We start from the raw sequence: 15,562 nt of genomic DNA, 5'->3' as shown, positions 1-15,562 counted from the left end.
CATCATAACTCTACACCATATTTCCGACCGTCATCACATAGCCAGTGAACTGGAACACGTACACCATGGATATTCAGACTACACAATCCGTGAAGCTATCACCCCAACCGTTGGGAAATAACCATCTGAGGACCCTATCAAAACCCATCACCTAGCCATACATAGCAGGGGTCACCAAAAAGATTTCCAAAATCATGAGCAAACACAAGATCTAGGTTCGATTTAACACAGTACTTAAATTTCGTGATCTGATCCCATCTGTGAAGGATGTGATCCCTGACATGCTGTACCCCGGCATCTACAAACTAAGCTGTGTCTGCGGTAGTAGTTACATTGGGGAAACTAAGCGACATGTCTCGGACCGTGTTCGTGAACACAAGGCAGATCTGAAACACGGTAGGACCAATACCTCGACCGTGGCTGATCATTGTTTTAATGCGGTGGGCTCACACGAATTTGATTTCTCTAAGAAGAAGGTACTTTGCAAACCCACTGGCTATCATCAAAGATTCGTTCATGAAGCCATAAATATACATAGACACAGACACAATTTCAACCGAGAAGATGGTTACAAACTGAGCAATCATTGGCAGGACATTATTAACCAGTTTATCATAATTGGCTATGATGTTCCGATCCTACCACTTTGTGATATTGGTTGTGCTTTACTCCCATTTCAAACTTGCGCTTTCACTCGGTTCACTCTAGCAGTCACTTCTCACGCCGACCCCTTGGTTGTGGCTCTGCGATTAACTTGCTCATCTCTCTTTAACATGCAAATTTTCACCTGGCAGCCCTTTGGTGGAAAACCAAACACCGTCGGGTTGGCTGCCCACCACTTACATTATCATTGGCTGCTGACATTTGGGCTATGCCCATTTCAAACCCTTATAAACAGTTTGCCTTGGAAGCTAACCCCCCTTTTCCTGAAGACGACCGGTTGTGTTGCCATCGAAACGTCATAGTTTTTTGTTATTATTTATTTTCTTTGAACCTATCTACGTGACTTTACCGAAAGACCCAAGAAATTGAATTCCTGCAGTCACGAAAGCTTTAAGTCAAGATATTGCTCACTAATGTGTGTGCATGCACGTCTGTATATTTATACATATCGGAGCTAAAACATCAACATGCACAATAATAAAAGGAAACAGTGTCATTGCGGAGAATATAAGTGACGAAATGTATCTGCAGAGTCCTTCCCCTTCGCGTAGCTATCCTTCCACGTGAACAATACAAGCGTCGTTCCACGCATCCCCATTGGCCACACGGCTTTCTGGGAGCACCCTAATATCTATTTTGTTGACGGGACACTGAATGTCGAAACCAGTCCACAGATTTTTGCTTGCGTTGAACTGGCATTGAACCGGAAGAAAGAAGGCAGTGTGTACGATGGATTTTGGAGACAAAAGCAAGGACGCTCCATCGCTGTTCACGTGGGAGAGGGAGGGAGGGCCATGTGGAGGGGCCAAACCGGGCGCTCACTGGTTCACACAGAACCGTCTCGGGCGCTGGCAGCTCCCACTTCTTGCGTTTCACGTTCCCCCATAAACCACGGCGTCTCGGCCACCGCGCGGTGGCGGCAGTCGTTTGCGGCGGTTGCGGAGGTCGTGGAGGTCGTGGCTGTCGTGGTGGCGATGGTGGCAGAGGTCGTGGCGGTAGTTGTGGTGGCGGTGGTCGTCGTGGCGGTAGTTGTGGCGGTGGTGGCGGTTGTGGCGGAGGTCGTGGTGACGGTTGCGGTGGTTGTGGAGGTCGTGGTGGCGGTGGTGGTGGCGGCATAGAGGTTTGCTCCCTATTTCCGCGTCCTCGCTGCTGGGGGGATCTGCGTGGCCGCTTTTGCGCTGCGTATTTAATAACGCGGCCGGCCCTCCACCGTGTTGCGTATGGAAATTAAATTAGCGGGGCTCGTGTTGCGCCAGCGTGCCTTTAACCAGCACTCACCGGAGGTGCAATTATCCTGCAGGGGGAGGGGGCCGTCGGCGGCGGCGCGTGGCTCCGGGGAGGCCCCTGGGCTTAGCGGAGCCGCTGTCACCAAGTGCTGTCAAAGGCGTGGTGATGGTGTCACCCCCACCTCCGCCCTCCGATGGCTGCAGCTAACCCTAACCTCTAACCATTAACTCTAACCGTTAACCTCTCACCGTAACTATTAACCTCTAACCATAACCATTAACTGATAACCCTGTTAACCTCTAACCCTAACCATTAACCTCTAAACCTAAACATTAACCTCTAACCTAACTATTAACTCTAACCTTAACCGTTAACCCCTAACCCGTAACCCAAATCTCTAACCCTAACCAATAACCCTCACCTCTAATCCTTACCTTTAACCCTTAACCATAATCTCTAACACTTTAGCCCTGATCTTAACCCTAATCTGTCACCCTAACCCCTAACCTCCGATTAGCACGGTTGGCTACATACGGTGTGAAAGAAGTTCATCATACACACATATTACCTCTAACCCCAGCTCCTTATCCTTAGCCTTACATGAACCCTAACCCATAACCTGGCGCCGGACAGATCCACGGGGGTGGGGGGGGGCACCAGCTACGATGTGGCCATGCTTTCTCAAGGTCATCTGTGAAATACTGGACATCTGTTAAAAAGAGCTGTCGCTCATCGGATTCTTCCACTATAGTCCGGAGACAGTGTGACCCATTGTTTATTTGTTATGGTCTCACGGGTCCAAAACGTCAAGCGGCCAGCAACAGACAGAGCCATCACAGTTGTAACACGGTTTTTGAATGAGCACGGGTATTATTATTGAATTGAGTGAGGCTGCTATTATTATTCGTGCTTGTCGAAGAATAGACGATGGCAGGAGGGACTTCCCAGAGTTAAGCGGTACAAGGGAAGAGGCAGACAGAGAGGAAGGAGATGGTAGCAGCCACTTACTCCTGGTCGCTCCGCTGTGTGCTCTCGTGTCACCTGACACGCAACTGGGCAGGATGGAGTTCGTGAATTGGAATCCGGTTGTGGTCAGCAGAGGGATAGTGGTGTTGGTCAAACAACCAAAAGGCAGGACCCTCTCGTGAATTACAGTCTCGGCTTCCTATGCTGGGTAGAGAGGGAATTGATTGCATCACGGAGAGTTACAGGAAGGAGGTGCAACGGAACTCCGGCGTGTTTATTGGGAGGAGCCAGGCTGGGCTGGGCACAGACAGCTCCACCACTCGTCACCCAGGGTAACCGGTGGCGAGATGTTATCTCCCTTGCCTGGTATACAGAAGTCGTGTGTTTGATCGGAATCCTGATGCCTGTATATCTGGAGTGTGCATGTTCTCCCTGTGGTCTTGTGGGTTTTTCTTCGGGTCCTCTGGTTTTTCCTCCACATTTGTAAACATGCGTTTATATTTAGTTTTATTGCTATACATTTACAAATTAGCCGCTTTGTTGAGGTACCATTTGTGGCCAATTTGTTTCTGAAAAAGAGCTATATAGCTCAGTGGGCCTTACCTGGTAAAATAAAATAATAGTTTAGGTTATAGTTATATTTGTTTACTCGTCAATATGACAACAACAAACAATGACGTACATTCAAGAATGCACAATAATAAACAACGGATAACAATTATGCAATTAAGAAGACAAAATTTCACTAACATTTTTTTTCACTTAAAATCTTTATCAACGATTGCCGTACTGTCCGGCCCACGATTCCAGTCTGGAGCTGGGCTTCTGTTTACACCGCCGCTGGACTTACCCCTGAGTCTCCTGCCAGTGCAGGGCTCGCGGCAACGCTGCCCGTCCACACTGCTGGAGACGAGCGACTTGTCACGAGGAGCCCAGCTCGAGCGCTGCGTGTCTCGCGTGCGCTGTCGGTGGCGACACGTAAGTACGTATGTGCGTATGTATGTACCGTAAGTACGTATTTACGTATGTACCGTAAGTACGTATGTACCGTAAGTACGTATGTACCGTAAGTACGTATGTACCGTAAGTACGTATGTACGTATGTACCGTAGGTACGTTGAACTTCTTTGGCCCCGTACTTCGCCAACCGTGCTAATCAGAGATGCGGGAATAGTGGATGTCAGTGGCGGTGTGGTGTTTGTGGTATAGTGGTGGTGGTGATGATAGTAGTAGTGGCGGTGTGGTGTTGGTAGTATATTGGTGGTCGATGCATGTATGTGTGAACTTCTTGGGCACGATACATAGCCAACCGCGCTATTTGGAGGCACGACCTGGCTGAGACGACCATCGACTCGTCCATCGTGCGAGATCCCGGGCGCCCGAATCCTCCACTTGGATTCGCCTGGACGTCTTGTGGCTTTCATGTTTCACGACTTTTGTTATTTTGCCGTGCGATTACAGCTCGAACGCTGCTCTCCCCCTGCCCCCCAGTCAGCCACGGCCGGTATCTGTCAAAGTCACCAGTTCTAGTCCTCCGTGTGCACCGTACGTAGCCAAAACTCGACAAACTACTGGTGCCTTGCGCGCGTTCCTCCCCCGTGAGACGCGGAGACAGATGGCGGGAGACGCGTGGTTCATGGGGAATTATCATTTAGGTTTGAATCACCTCTCAGGACTGACGCTTTTCGAGACGCTGCGCAGGGCGAGCAACTAAACATTCTCTTCCTGGGAATGTTCAGTAGCTCGATGCCCATGCTGCTGGTCATGACGAGAAGGCTTCAGCAGAGCGAGAGAGAGAGTGTCCTCCTCCTCTCTGGTACTTGGGGGTGCTTGCGTGTACTGGTGAGAATGGGCGGGTTCTTGTGGGAGCTAGCGGGTACTTGGGGGTACTTGCAGGTACGGGCGGGCACGTGCGGGTCCTGGCAGGTACTTGGGGGTACTTGCTGGTACGGGCGGGTTCGGCGATGAGCCTCGGCAGAAACGAGTGCCGCTTGGAGGCAGAGCCGGTGGAGCCGGTGGAGCCAGTGGAGCCGGTGGAGCCAGTGAATCTGATATAGCCAGTGGAGGGGTGGGGCCGGTAGAGCGGTGAAGCTTAAGATGCCGGTGGAGGGGTAGAGTGGTGGAGCCGGTGGAGCATGTAGAGTGGTGGAGCCGGAGGAGCCGGTGGAGCGGTGGAGCTTGAGGTGCCGGTGCAGTGGTGGAGCCGATGTAGCCGGTGCAGTGGTGGAGCGGTGGAGCCGGTGGAGCAGTGGAGCCTGAGGAGCTGGTGGAGCGGTGGAGCCTGAGGAGCCAGTGGAGCTGGTGGAGCGGTGGAGCGGTGGGGCTTGAGGTGCCGGTGCAGTGGTGGAGCGGTGGACCCGGTGGAGCGGTGGAGCCTGAGGAGCCGGTGGAGCAGTGGAGCGGTGGAGCCGGCGGAGCCGGTGGAGTTGATGGAGCCAGTGGAGTCGGTGGAGCTGATGTAGCTGATGTAGCTGATGTAGCCGGTGGAGTCGGTGGAGCGGTGGAACCGGTGGAGGAGGGGTGGGTGTGGGGGGTTGGCGTGAGCCTCGTCTCACACCTGGAGCCCCCCGCCGCTCGCCCCTTCAGAAAATTGGGCCCCAGGGCGCACGCGATCTTGGTGGCGGTGGAGGCGGTGGAGGCGGTGGTGGCGTTGACGGTGGTGGCGGCGGCGGCATTGATGGCGGCGGTGGCGGCGGCGTTGGTGGCGGTGGTGGTGGCGGTGGTGGCAGCAGTGGTGATGGTAGTGGTGGTGGTGGCCAGAGTCTTTCGGCTCTCTATGGTGGAGTGGTTTGGGACAATTGGGGCAACAGGGAATTAAAAGTTCAACTGGAGATAATTGTCCTCGTTTCCATTGCCTCTCAAAGGGCAGTGATTTACTCTGCAACTGTGGCTGTTGCAGCTGATTTCCCATGGCTTCCCAGAGCTTCGCTGCTGTGCAGAGGTATTGGCAAATGGCAAAGCGGCCGATGATTTTCGAATCCTTGTGGAATGGCGCTTTAATATTTAACAAAATATGAAACACTCTGGGCTGACAGAACGCCCAACCCAGAGAGACTCCCATTAAAGATATTCGCACTTTATCACTTCTGAATGAGGTCGATTGCGTCCGGACAGCCTACAGCTACGATAGGGCCTCACGGACTGCTGTCTCTCGCACACGCTGCGTTCGCCGAGGTGGGATCTAATAATTACGGGGCCTTGTGCAGGGCCCACCCAGAGGTTTCCCGGAGGTCCCGGGGGACAGAATGCCACGTGTGAGGCCTGCGCTCCCGCGACTGGCCTGGGGCCCTCTTTCGTGAGGGACCCAGGGCCAATTGTCCTATTTGGAGCTCTACCCTGCCCCTCCCCCCCCCCTCCCGTGCTCGCGTGGGTCCCGGCGGGACGCAGTGGACGCCACGGGCCTCCTCCACGGCGTCCCTGCAGTGTTCGGGACTCGGCTGCTGCTGCTGCTGCACAGCACCTCTCGGGCACGGCAAATGAGGCACTAAAGGGGGGGCACCTCCAATATATGGGAGGGGAGGGGGGGGGGAGCTGGCACTTTTTTATTTATAAGCCAAAGTGACCGGCCAAGTGGCGGCCCAGCAGTAATGCGAGAGAGTTCCAGTGGGAAAGGTTGCGAGTTCAAATCCTCGTTGGTTAGGAGTTTACTCAGCCCATCATCATCCCTCCGAGGTCGATAAACAACGTAGGAATGTGGAATTACCACTGTAGGCTCGGGGCTGTAAAACGGGAGACGAGAGCAACCGGTTTCCTCGATTAATCGTTTGAGCAAGCGGGAGGTCGCTCCGGTTCTCACCATCGGAAGCCGTGAGCAGAAGACTGGAGAGCCTCCTGGGAGGTCCCGTGGTGAGCGGAACGTCGCTTCCTTCCGTCCGCCAGATCCCAGCTGCCGTGGGATCTGGTGGAAGGAAGGAAGTGATGCGAGTCGCTCGTTAGCAGACAAAGACGACACTCTGCCCTCGAGAAGTGGCATCTGGAGACTCGCCAAGCTCCCGTCCAGGGCGTCGGTTAACGCCATCACAGCAAAGATGCACTGATGTGACGTCTATAATCATACAAAGATACCCCATATACGTAAATGCCATTAGCGAGCATCAATGAAGGCCGGAGGGTAGACAGCCCCACGCCCGGCCGCCTTTCTCTGCCGAGTGGCGATGTTACCACACCGCACCAGGTACTTATTTGAGGCTGAGTCGACGTAGGGGAGGCCCAGCACTGGTTCAGATAATCATAACTGTTGGTCGTGAGCAGGAAAATTAGACTCTTGAGTCGCCGGCTTTGTATCATAGCGCGCTAACCGCTACACTGCCGCTCCCCCATAACCACACACATCAACCACACAGACTTGCCCACGCATACACTCAGCCACACGTACACACTCACCCATGCATAAACTCACTGACCCACACGTACATACTCATCCACCCACGCATACATCCACTCACCCACACATACACACTTAACAACAACAAAAGCACACACGCACACTCGCTCACGGTACACCAACACACACAGCAAACACGGAAGGACATGTGTACACACATATATAATGGCGTGCGTGATTGCAGTGGACATCTCACCCAGTCTCTTTTGTGTGATATTTCAAAAAAGCAACAGGGCCACAGTTGTACGTTTAGTGTTGTGAGCCTTTTTACACGGCATCCGGAGTGGTCGCTGAGTGAAGTCCGCTCGTTCAACCAGAACACGCGTGTTGAATTGCGGTAGCTGAGTGGACTGATCCGCTTGTTGTATTGGGGTAGCTGAGTGGACTAGTCTGCTTGTTGTATTGGGGTAGCTGAGTGGACTAGTCTGCTTGTTGTATTGGGGTAGCTGAGTGGACTAGTCTGCTTGTTGTATTGGGGTAAATGAGTGGACTAATCCACTTGTTGTATTGGGGTAACTGAATAGTCTGCTTGTTGTATTGGTGTAGCTGAGTGGACTAGTCTGCTTGTTGTATGGGGTAAATGAGTGGACTAATCCACTTGTATTGGGGTAACTGAATGGACTAGTCTGTTTGTTGTACTGGGGTAGCTGAGTGCACTAGTCCGCTTGTTGTACTGGGGTAGCCATCAGCGATGTGCACCTGATGGTTCGCCCACACCGCATACGCAGTTTGCCGAGTCCCCGATCGTTACCATTAATGGAGGAAATGTCCCAACGCCACCTGGGGGTTCTTAACAGCCGACAGAGGAGTGTGGAGGCACTCTCCCAAAATAGATGACGTCTCGGTCGATTTCAGACGGGAGGACGGTGCTGGAGATTTGATGTCGATATGCTGAGGGACTTGCCAAGTCGTTGCTGAAACTCCCTGAGTGTTGCAACAACAGTTGGATGTTCCATGTGTGCGTTCACTGCGTTCACCCAGTGAGCACACGCAAGTGAACGTACGGTGCAATTGAGCTGTACGTAAGGGGGAGCACGGGGGCGAGGAGGTGCTGCTTATTCGAGGAGGGTGGGTAGGGGGATTGGGTGCAATTAATAGACTCCAGGCCACCCCTCAGAGAGCTATGCAGACCGGGAGGCAGAATCCAATTAACGTAATCTTGTGGTGCTGCTGCTGCTGTCGGTGCCACACTGCCAGTTAAGCCAGTAGTCCGTGGGAAGCAGTTCGTGGGCAGCCCGTGGGCAGGACGTGTGCAGGTGATTGCAGCGAATGTGGCCGTCCTAAGTTTTCGCCGCTCCTCTGCGGTTTTTGTGTCCGGTTTGAGGTTCGTTGTTGGCGCTGGGTCCAGCCCGGGCCCCTCTGGGTTTGCGACCCGTTAAATATTCATACTCACAGATGTCCCTGTGCGTGGCACGGCGCTCGTGGGTCGCAGCGCGCACACGCTGCTGCAGTGTCACTTCGCGTCAATCCGCGACAAAGATCCCCGTATACCCTGAACTTGACTGTTGGGGCAAGTGCTGTTAGCGAGCACCTATGAAGGCCGACACGGCACACGAGATTGGTGAACAGTACCATATCTTGCCGTCTTTGCCTCCCCGTTGGCAATATTTTCACACTGCACCAGGTATTTATTTGAAGCTGAGCCGACCTAGGGGAGGCCCTTGACCAGTCACTGGTGTTGGCCGTGAGCGAGAATGGAGCTCAGGTCACCAAGTTCGTAGTGTAGCGTGCTAACCACTGCACTATCGCTCTCCACACCATAAACAAAGATCCCTCGTATCGCCTTAACAGACTGTTGGGGCAAGTGCTGCTAGCGAGCACTTCTGAAGTCCGGCACAGCACACGAGGGGGTGGGTGGCCAGCACCACGCCCGGCCGAACTTTGTCTCTCCAGTGGCGCTGTTTCCATACCGCAATAGGTACTTTTTTAGGCTGAGTCGACCTAGGGGATGCCCAGGACCAGTTCAGATTATCGTCACTGGTGTTGCCTGTGTGCGGGAATCGAATTCGGGTGGCCAGGTTCGTAGCGCGACGCGCTAACTGTTACACTACCACTCTACACACTCAAACAACACACACAGTGCATGTTTACACAGTGAACATCGCACCCAGTCAACACACACTCACACGAACGCGATGCCCCACGCGATGCCGTACGCCAGCGGTCCCCAACCTTTTTGGCACCAGGGACCGGTGGGGGAGGGGGGGATGGTTTCGGGATGATTCAAGCGCATTACATTTATTGTGCACTTTATTTCTATTATTATTACATTTTAATATATAATGAAATAATTATGCAACTCACCATAATGCAGAATCAGTGGGAGCCCTGAGCTTGTTTTCCTGAGGCTAGACGGTCCCATCTGGGGGTGCCGCCGCTGATCTGACAGGAGGCGGAGCTCAGACGGTAATGCGAGCGATGGGGAGCGGCTGTCAATACAGATGACGATGAAGCTTCATCTGTCAATACAGATGAGGAAGCTTCATCTGTCAATACAGATGACGAAGCTTCGCTCGCTCGCCCACCGCTCACGTCCTGCTGAGCGGTCCGGTTCCTTACACTCGCACGTACGGTACCGGTCCGCGGCCTGGGGGTTGGGGACCCCTGCCGTACGCGATTCCGTGGTGCACACCGCCGGTTCGTGTGGACCCTGCGAACGGTTGCCAACCCCGCGAGTGTCGCATTAACCACCGAGGCGCCCACGGTCCCACCGCTCCTCGCGCGCGCCATTATCCCCTGCGAGTCACAATGGCCCCTCGTGTTGGCGTGTGACGGGGCGCCTGGGCACAAACAACGGCGTTACTCCTCGCGCTCGGCCGTAATGGCACCCGGCCGTGTGTGGGGCCCTCCAGGTGGAAATTAATATTGGCCGACGTTTCGGGCAATGGCCCAGGGCGATGCTCTCTCTGCCCTGACCTGCTGCTGGGTTCTCTGCACGACGAACAATCGTGCAGGGAGAACATCTCTCTGCCATGAAGAAGTGCCATTGCCCGAAACGTCGCCCACGGTTTATTTGTTTTTCCTTTTTTATGGCCACGGTGTTCATCGCGTGTGAGCTTGGCGACCAGCGTCACACTGGGGATGTGACGGCCGTCAAGGACCGGTCCTCTATTCAGTTGCGTAGCATCATCATCGCGAGTTCACATTCTGGTTGGGAGGTGGGAGACAGGTTGACTCAGCCCATCATCCCTCCATCCAGAGGTCGATAAAACAAGAAACCACTTCGTGGGGGAAATCAACAGCGGTTGTCCTGTGGACTCGCCCCCTGCAACACGAGTGTGGAATGAGCACCGATGCCTCAATGCTCAGTTGAGCAGCGGATCGCTCGCTCACTCGCTCTGTGAGCAAGGTGCGTCACGCTCACCTGGCTATAGATGAAGGCGTCTGTGTGCGCGTGTCTCTCTCTGTGTCTTAATGGGTCTGTGTATCTGTCTATGTGTCTCTGTGTTTTTGTCTGTGTATCTGTCTCTGTGTCTCTGTCCGTGTATCTGTCAATGCGTTTACGTCCCTCTCTGAGTCCTCGTCCGTGTCTCTACGTCTCTGTGTGCGTCAGGGTCAGTGCCACACTGCCGCCCGTGTTGTCACTGCCGCCCGCTCGTGCTCAAGTGGCCGTGGTTCGCGGCTTGTGCTGGCTGTTGGTTTTTGCTCGCCCCGTGTCGCGGGCGCACGCCGAGTGAGATTAATGGCGCCGCTCGCTCGTGCGATCGCCGGGCCCGTGAGTTGTCAACGCCGCGTCCTCTCCGCGCCCGCGGAGTAGTAGGGGGTTGAGGGGGGGGGGGGGGCACCGTGAATTATGCAGCAAGCGGTCGTCACGCTCATTGAGACGGTGGGTGAGTCGGGTCCTCCGTGCCCGGCCCGGCCCCGGTCACGCTTGTGACGCGGCGCAGCCCCCGGAGCGCGTCACCGGAACGTTTTGAGTGTCGGCGAGCTGCTCGTGGGCGCAGAGTGGAGGCCGCGGAGTTGTTGGCATGCCAACACCGTCGCCCCTCCGGCCCCGTGCCCTCAAGGCGCGATCTACATGAGCGGCGAGTGGCGATGGCCGGCAGTCGGCATATGGCCCCGTGTGTGTGCGTGCGTGTGTGTGCGTGCGTGTGTGTGCATGCGTGTGCGTGCGTGTGTGTGCATGCGTGTGTGTGCATGCGTGTGCGTGCGTGTGTGTGCGTGCGTGTGCATGCGTGTGCATGCGTGTGCGCATGCGTGTGTGCACGGGTGGGGCACAGGTCGGGGGCGGGTGGGGCACGGGTGCGCATTGGTAGGGCACTGGTGGGGCACGGGTAGGGCACGGGCGGGACACTGGTGGGGCACGGGTGGGGCACTGGTGGGACACTGGTGGGGCACGGGTAGGGCACGGGCGGAACACTGGTGGGGCACGGGTGGGGCACTGGTGGGGCACGGGTGGGGCACTGGTGGGGCGTGTATGCGGTTCTACTCTCGTCTTGGGAGCAGTGGCAATGTTTTCATGAGCTGGATGTCCGATTAGCACGGTTGGCTACGTACGGTGCGAAAGAAGTTCAACATACATACGTGTCAATCTGGAGATCGCCACAAGAGGGCTTGAGGGGAGAACTCGTGTCGTTTGGCTCTTCATCCTCTGTTGAAGGCACGCAGACTACAGTGGTTACTCTGTGGTCCAGAGTTTGGGTTGCATGGCTAAAATCGCACTGCTGTGGCTTGTCTTTAATGCACATCTACGTATGTCTATGTGTCTCTTGGCATCTATGTGTTTCTCTATGTATCTCTGTCTCTTGGCATTTCTGTGTGTCTCTATGTATCTCTGTGAGTCTCTTTGTAACTCTGTGAGTCTCTTTGTATATCTATGTATCTCTGTGAGTCTCTGTGTATCTCTATGTGTCTCTGTGTATTTCTGTGAGTCTCTGTGTATCTCTATGTGTCTCTGTATATCTCTGTTAGTCTCTGTGTATCTCTGTGAGTCTCTGTGTATCTACATGTGTCTCTGTGTATCTCTGTGAGTCTCTGTGTATCTCTATGTGTCTCTGTGTATCTCTATGTGTCTCTGTGTATCTCTGTGAGACTCTGTGTATCTCTGGGAGACTCTGTGAATCTCTATGTGTCTCTGTGTATCTCTGTGAGTCTCTGTGTATCTCTGGGAGATTCTGTGTATCTCTATGTGTCTCTGTGTATCTCTGTGAGACTCTTTGTATCTGCGGGTTCACAGTATGGTGCCGTTGATGGCCAGTGCGTGGTATCCCGTTCGGGTTGGAGTCCTTCTCGGTGTGTATGTGTATATGTGTGTTTGTGTATATGCGTGTATGTGTGTTTGTGGGTATGTGTGTATGTATGTGTGTTTGTGGGTATGTGTGTTTGTGTGTATGTGTGTGCGTGGGTATGTGTGTATGTGTGTTTATGTGTACGTGTGTTTGTGTGTACGTGTGTTTGTGTGTATGTGTGTGTGGGTATGTGTGTTTGTGTGTACGTGTGTTTGTGTGTACGTGTGTGGGTATGTGTGTGTGTGTGGGTATGTGTGCATGTGGGTATGTGTGCATGTGTGTTTGTGTGTATGTTGGCGAGTGCTGGTGAGTGTTGGCGAGTGCTGGTGAGTGTTGGCGAGTGTTGGTGAGTGTTGGTGAGAGCTGGTGAGTGCTGGTGGGTGAGTGTTGGCGAGTGTTAGTGAGAGCTGGTGAGTGTTGGTGAGTGTTGGCGAGTGTTGGTGAGAGCTGGTGAGTGTTGGTGAGTGTTGGTGAGTGTTGGTGAGTGCTGGTGCGTGTTGGTGAGTGTTGGTGAGAGCTGGTGAGTGTTGGTGAGTGTTGGTGAGTGTTGGCGAGTGCTGGTGAGTGTTGGTGAGAGCTGGTGAGTGTTGGTGAGTGTTGGCGAGAACTTGTGAGTGTTGGTGAGTGCTGGTGAGTGTTGGTGAGAGCTGGTGAGTGTTGGTGAGTGTTGGTGAGTGTTGGTGAGAGCTGGTGAGTGCTGGTGAGTGTTGGTGAGTGCTGGTGCGTGTTGGTGAGTGTTGGTGAGAGCTGGTGAGTGCTGGTGAGTGTTGGTGAGTGCTGGTGAGTGTTGGTGAGTGCTGGTGCGTGTTGGTGAGTGTTGGTGAGAGCTGGTGAGTGCTGGTGAGTGTTGGCGAGTGCTGGTGAGTGCTGGTGAGTGCTGGTAAGTGTTGGCGAGTGTTGGTGAGTGCTGGTGAGTGCTGGTGCGTATTGGTGAGTGCTGGTGAGTGCTGGTGAGTGTTGGTGAGTGTTGGTGAGTGCTGGTGAGTGCTGGTGAGTGTTGGTGAGTGCTGGTGCGTGTTGGTGAGTGTTGGTGAGTGCTGGTGAGTGCTGGTGAGTGTTGGTGAGAGCTGGTGAGTGCTGGTGAGTGCTGGTGAGTGCTGGTGCGTGTTGGTGAGTGTTGGTGAGAGCTGGTGAGTGCTGGTGAGTGTTGGCGAGTGCTGGTGAGTGCTGGTGAGTGTTGGCGAGTGTTGGTGAGTGTTGGTGAGTGTTGGTGAGTGCTGGTGAGTGCTGGTGCGTGTTGGTGAGTGCTGGTGAGTGCTGGTGAGTGCTGGTGAGTGTTGGTGAGTGCTGGTGAGTGCTGGTGAGTGTTGGTGAGTGCTGGTGCGTGTTGGTGAGTGTTGGTGAGTGCTGGTGAGTGCTGGTGAGTGTTGGTGAGAGCTGGTGAGTGCTGGTGAGTGCTGGTGAATGCTGGTGAGTGTGAGCCACTGTGCCGACTTTGTTACAGACGCCATGCACTGGCCCCGTCGGGTGTCCTGGCCGTGAAGAGACACCGCCCTGCTCACCTTGATCACCCGGTACGCTCACCCCGCTCACCCGGTATGCGTCGCCCGCTCACCCCGCTCACCCCGTTGACCCCGCACACCCCTACTCACCCCCACTCACCCTGCTCACCCCACTCACCCTGCTCACCCCCACTCACCCTGCTCACCCCACTCACCCTGCTCACCCCACTCACCCTGCTCACCCCCACTCACCCTGCTCACCCCACTCACCCTGCTCACCCCACTCACCTTGCTCACCCCACTCACCCTGCTCACCCCCACTCACCCTGCTCACCCCGCACACCCTGCTCACCCCGCACACCCCTACTCACCCCCACTCACCCTGCTCACCCCCACTCACCCTGCTCACCCCCACTCACCCTGCTCACCCCACTCACCCTGCTCACCCCCACTCGCCCTGCTCACCCCCACTCACCCTGCTCACCCCACTCACCCTGCTCTCCCCCACTCACCCTGCTCACCCCCACTCCATAGTTCCATAGCTCATTTATTTGGTATATCCCTGTGAGCCATTCGGCTCTTGAATCGGGTGCAACCGCGACAAACAAAAACATGAACAAGAAAACGTCTTAAAGTGACTATGTGTGACTGTGCAAACAGAAAATCCAGGAAAAAAACATAAAAATATTCCTGAAATAGCGCCGTACACCAACGCTGTGTGCAAAAATCCCAGTGGGATGCAAGTCAAACAACAACAACAAACACAAGACAACTAAGATTAAGGCCATTAGTCTAACTCCGTACTACAATAAACAAAAACATGGCCAAAACCACCCTGCTCACCCCCACTCACCCTGCTCACCCCCACTCACCCTGCTCACCCCTACTCACCCTGCTCACCCCCACTCACCCTGCTTACCCCCACTCACGTTTGGGTGAGTGCATGGGAGAGTGAGTGAGAGTGAGTAGGTGTGGTGGGTGAGTGAGGAGGAGTTGGAGGCCCTGCTGCTGAACCTGGAGCTTGCCACTAAGAGGTGGGGCCTTACCATGAGCCCCACCAAAACTAAGCACCTGCCTGGGTATTTTGTACCATCGGACACTCCACCCCCACATCGGACACTCCACCCCCAATCTCCCAATTGGTGATAGGGCAGTTGTGGAGAGAGTGGAGCGTTTCCCATATCTGGGCAGTGTGCTCATGACCAGCTCCAGTTTGACAGCAGAGGTCTCACTCCGAATCAGTCGAGCGGCATTATTTTTTCATCGGTTGCGTAACGCTATGTGGAAGATACCTGATCTGTCTCTCCGCACGAAGCTTCAGGTCTTCTCTGCCGCAGTCATTCCCTCCCTTCTCTACGCTTGTGTGGTGACATCGTCACCACTGGGTAATGACGGCCCTAGAGAGGCACGGCGTGCAATGTATCGACATCGCGGGCACCACGTACAGGTAGTCCCCGAGTTACGATGGTCCGACTTACGATATTTCGATCTTACGATGGCGATAGCGATACGACAAAATTGTAAAATATTTTAAATTTCGCGCGGCAGGCAAACGCAGCAGCGTACGAGGTACGATACTGTACGTTGGGACGCTGCCGGGATGTATGCATCTTCCGTGTTGTGTGATGCCTCATTCTCACCAGCGGTCGACA

General features: G+C 54.4%; 1 protein-coding gene across 6 annotated transcripts in view; it reads left to right on the top strand.

The window, feature by feature from the left end:
• Nucleotides 1–15,562, top strand: part of LOC116957756 (CMP-N-acetylneuraminate-beta-1,4-galactoside alpha-2,3-sialyltransferase-like) — a 133,592-nt gene that overhangs the window by 20,586 nt on the left and 97,444 nt on the right. For 5 of the 6 annotated variants that reach the window (XM_076063380.1, XM_076063375.1, XM_076063379.1 and 2 more), the window contains exon 2: nucleotides 13,913–13,982. The gene's annotated coding sequence lies outside the window, so the exon portion shown is untranslated. Of the gene's footprint in view, nucleotides 1–13,912; nucleotides 14,005–15,562 lie in introns of all 6 variants that reach the window. The other variant, XM_076063378.1, reaches the window with a different exon arrangement.

This window comes from Petromyzon marinus, unplaced genomic scaffold (genome assembly GCF_048934315.1).
Source record: "Petromyzon marinus isolate PM22_M1 ecotype Great Lakes invasive population unplaced genomic scaffold, UKy_Petmar_22M1.pri1.0 PM_Scaffold_106, whole genome shotgun sequence".
NCBI classification, from domain to species: Eukaryota; Metazoa; Chordata; class Hyperoartia; order Petromyzontiformes; family Petromyzontidae; genus Petromyzon; species Petromyzon marinus.
The sequence above is the reverse complement of the archived record's forward strand: the minus strand, read 5'-3'. Positions and strand labels throughout refer to the sequence as shown.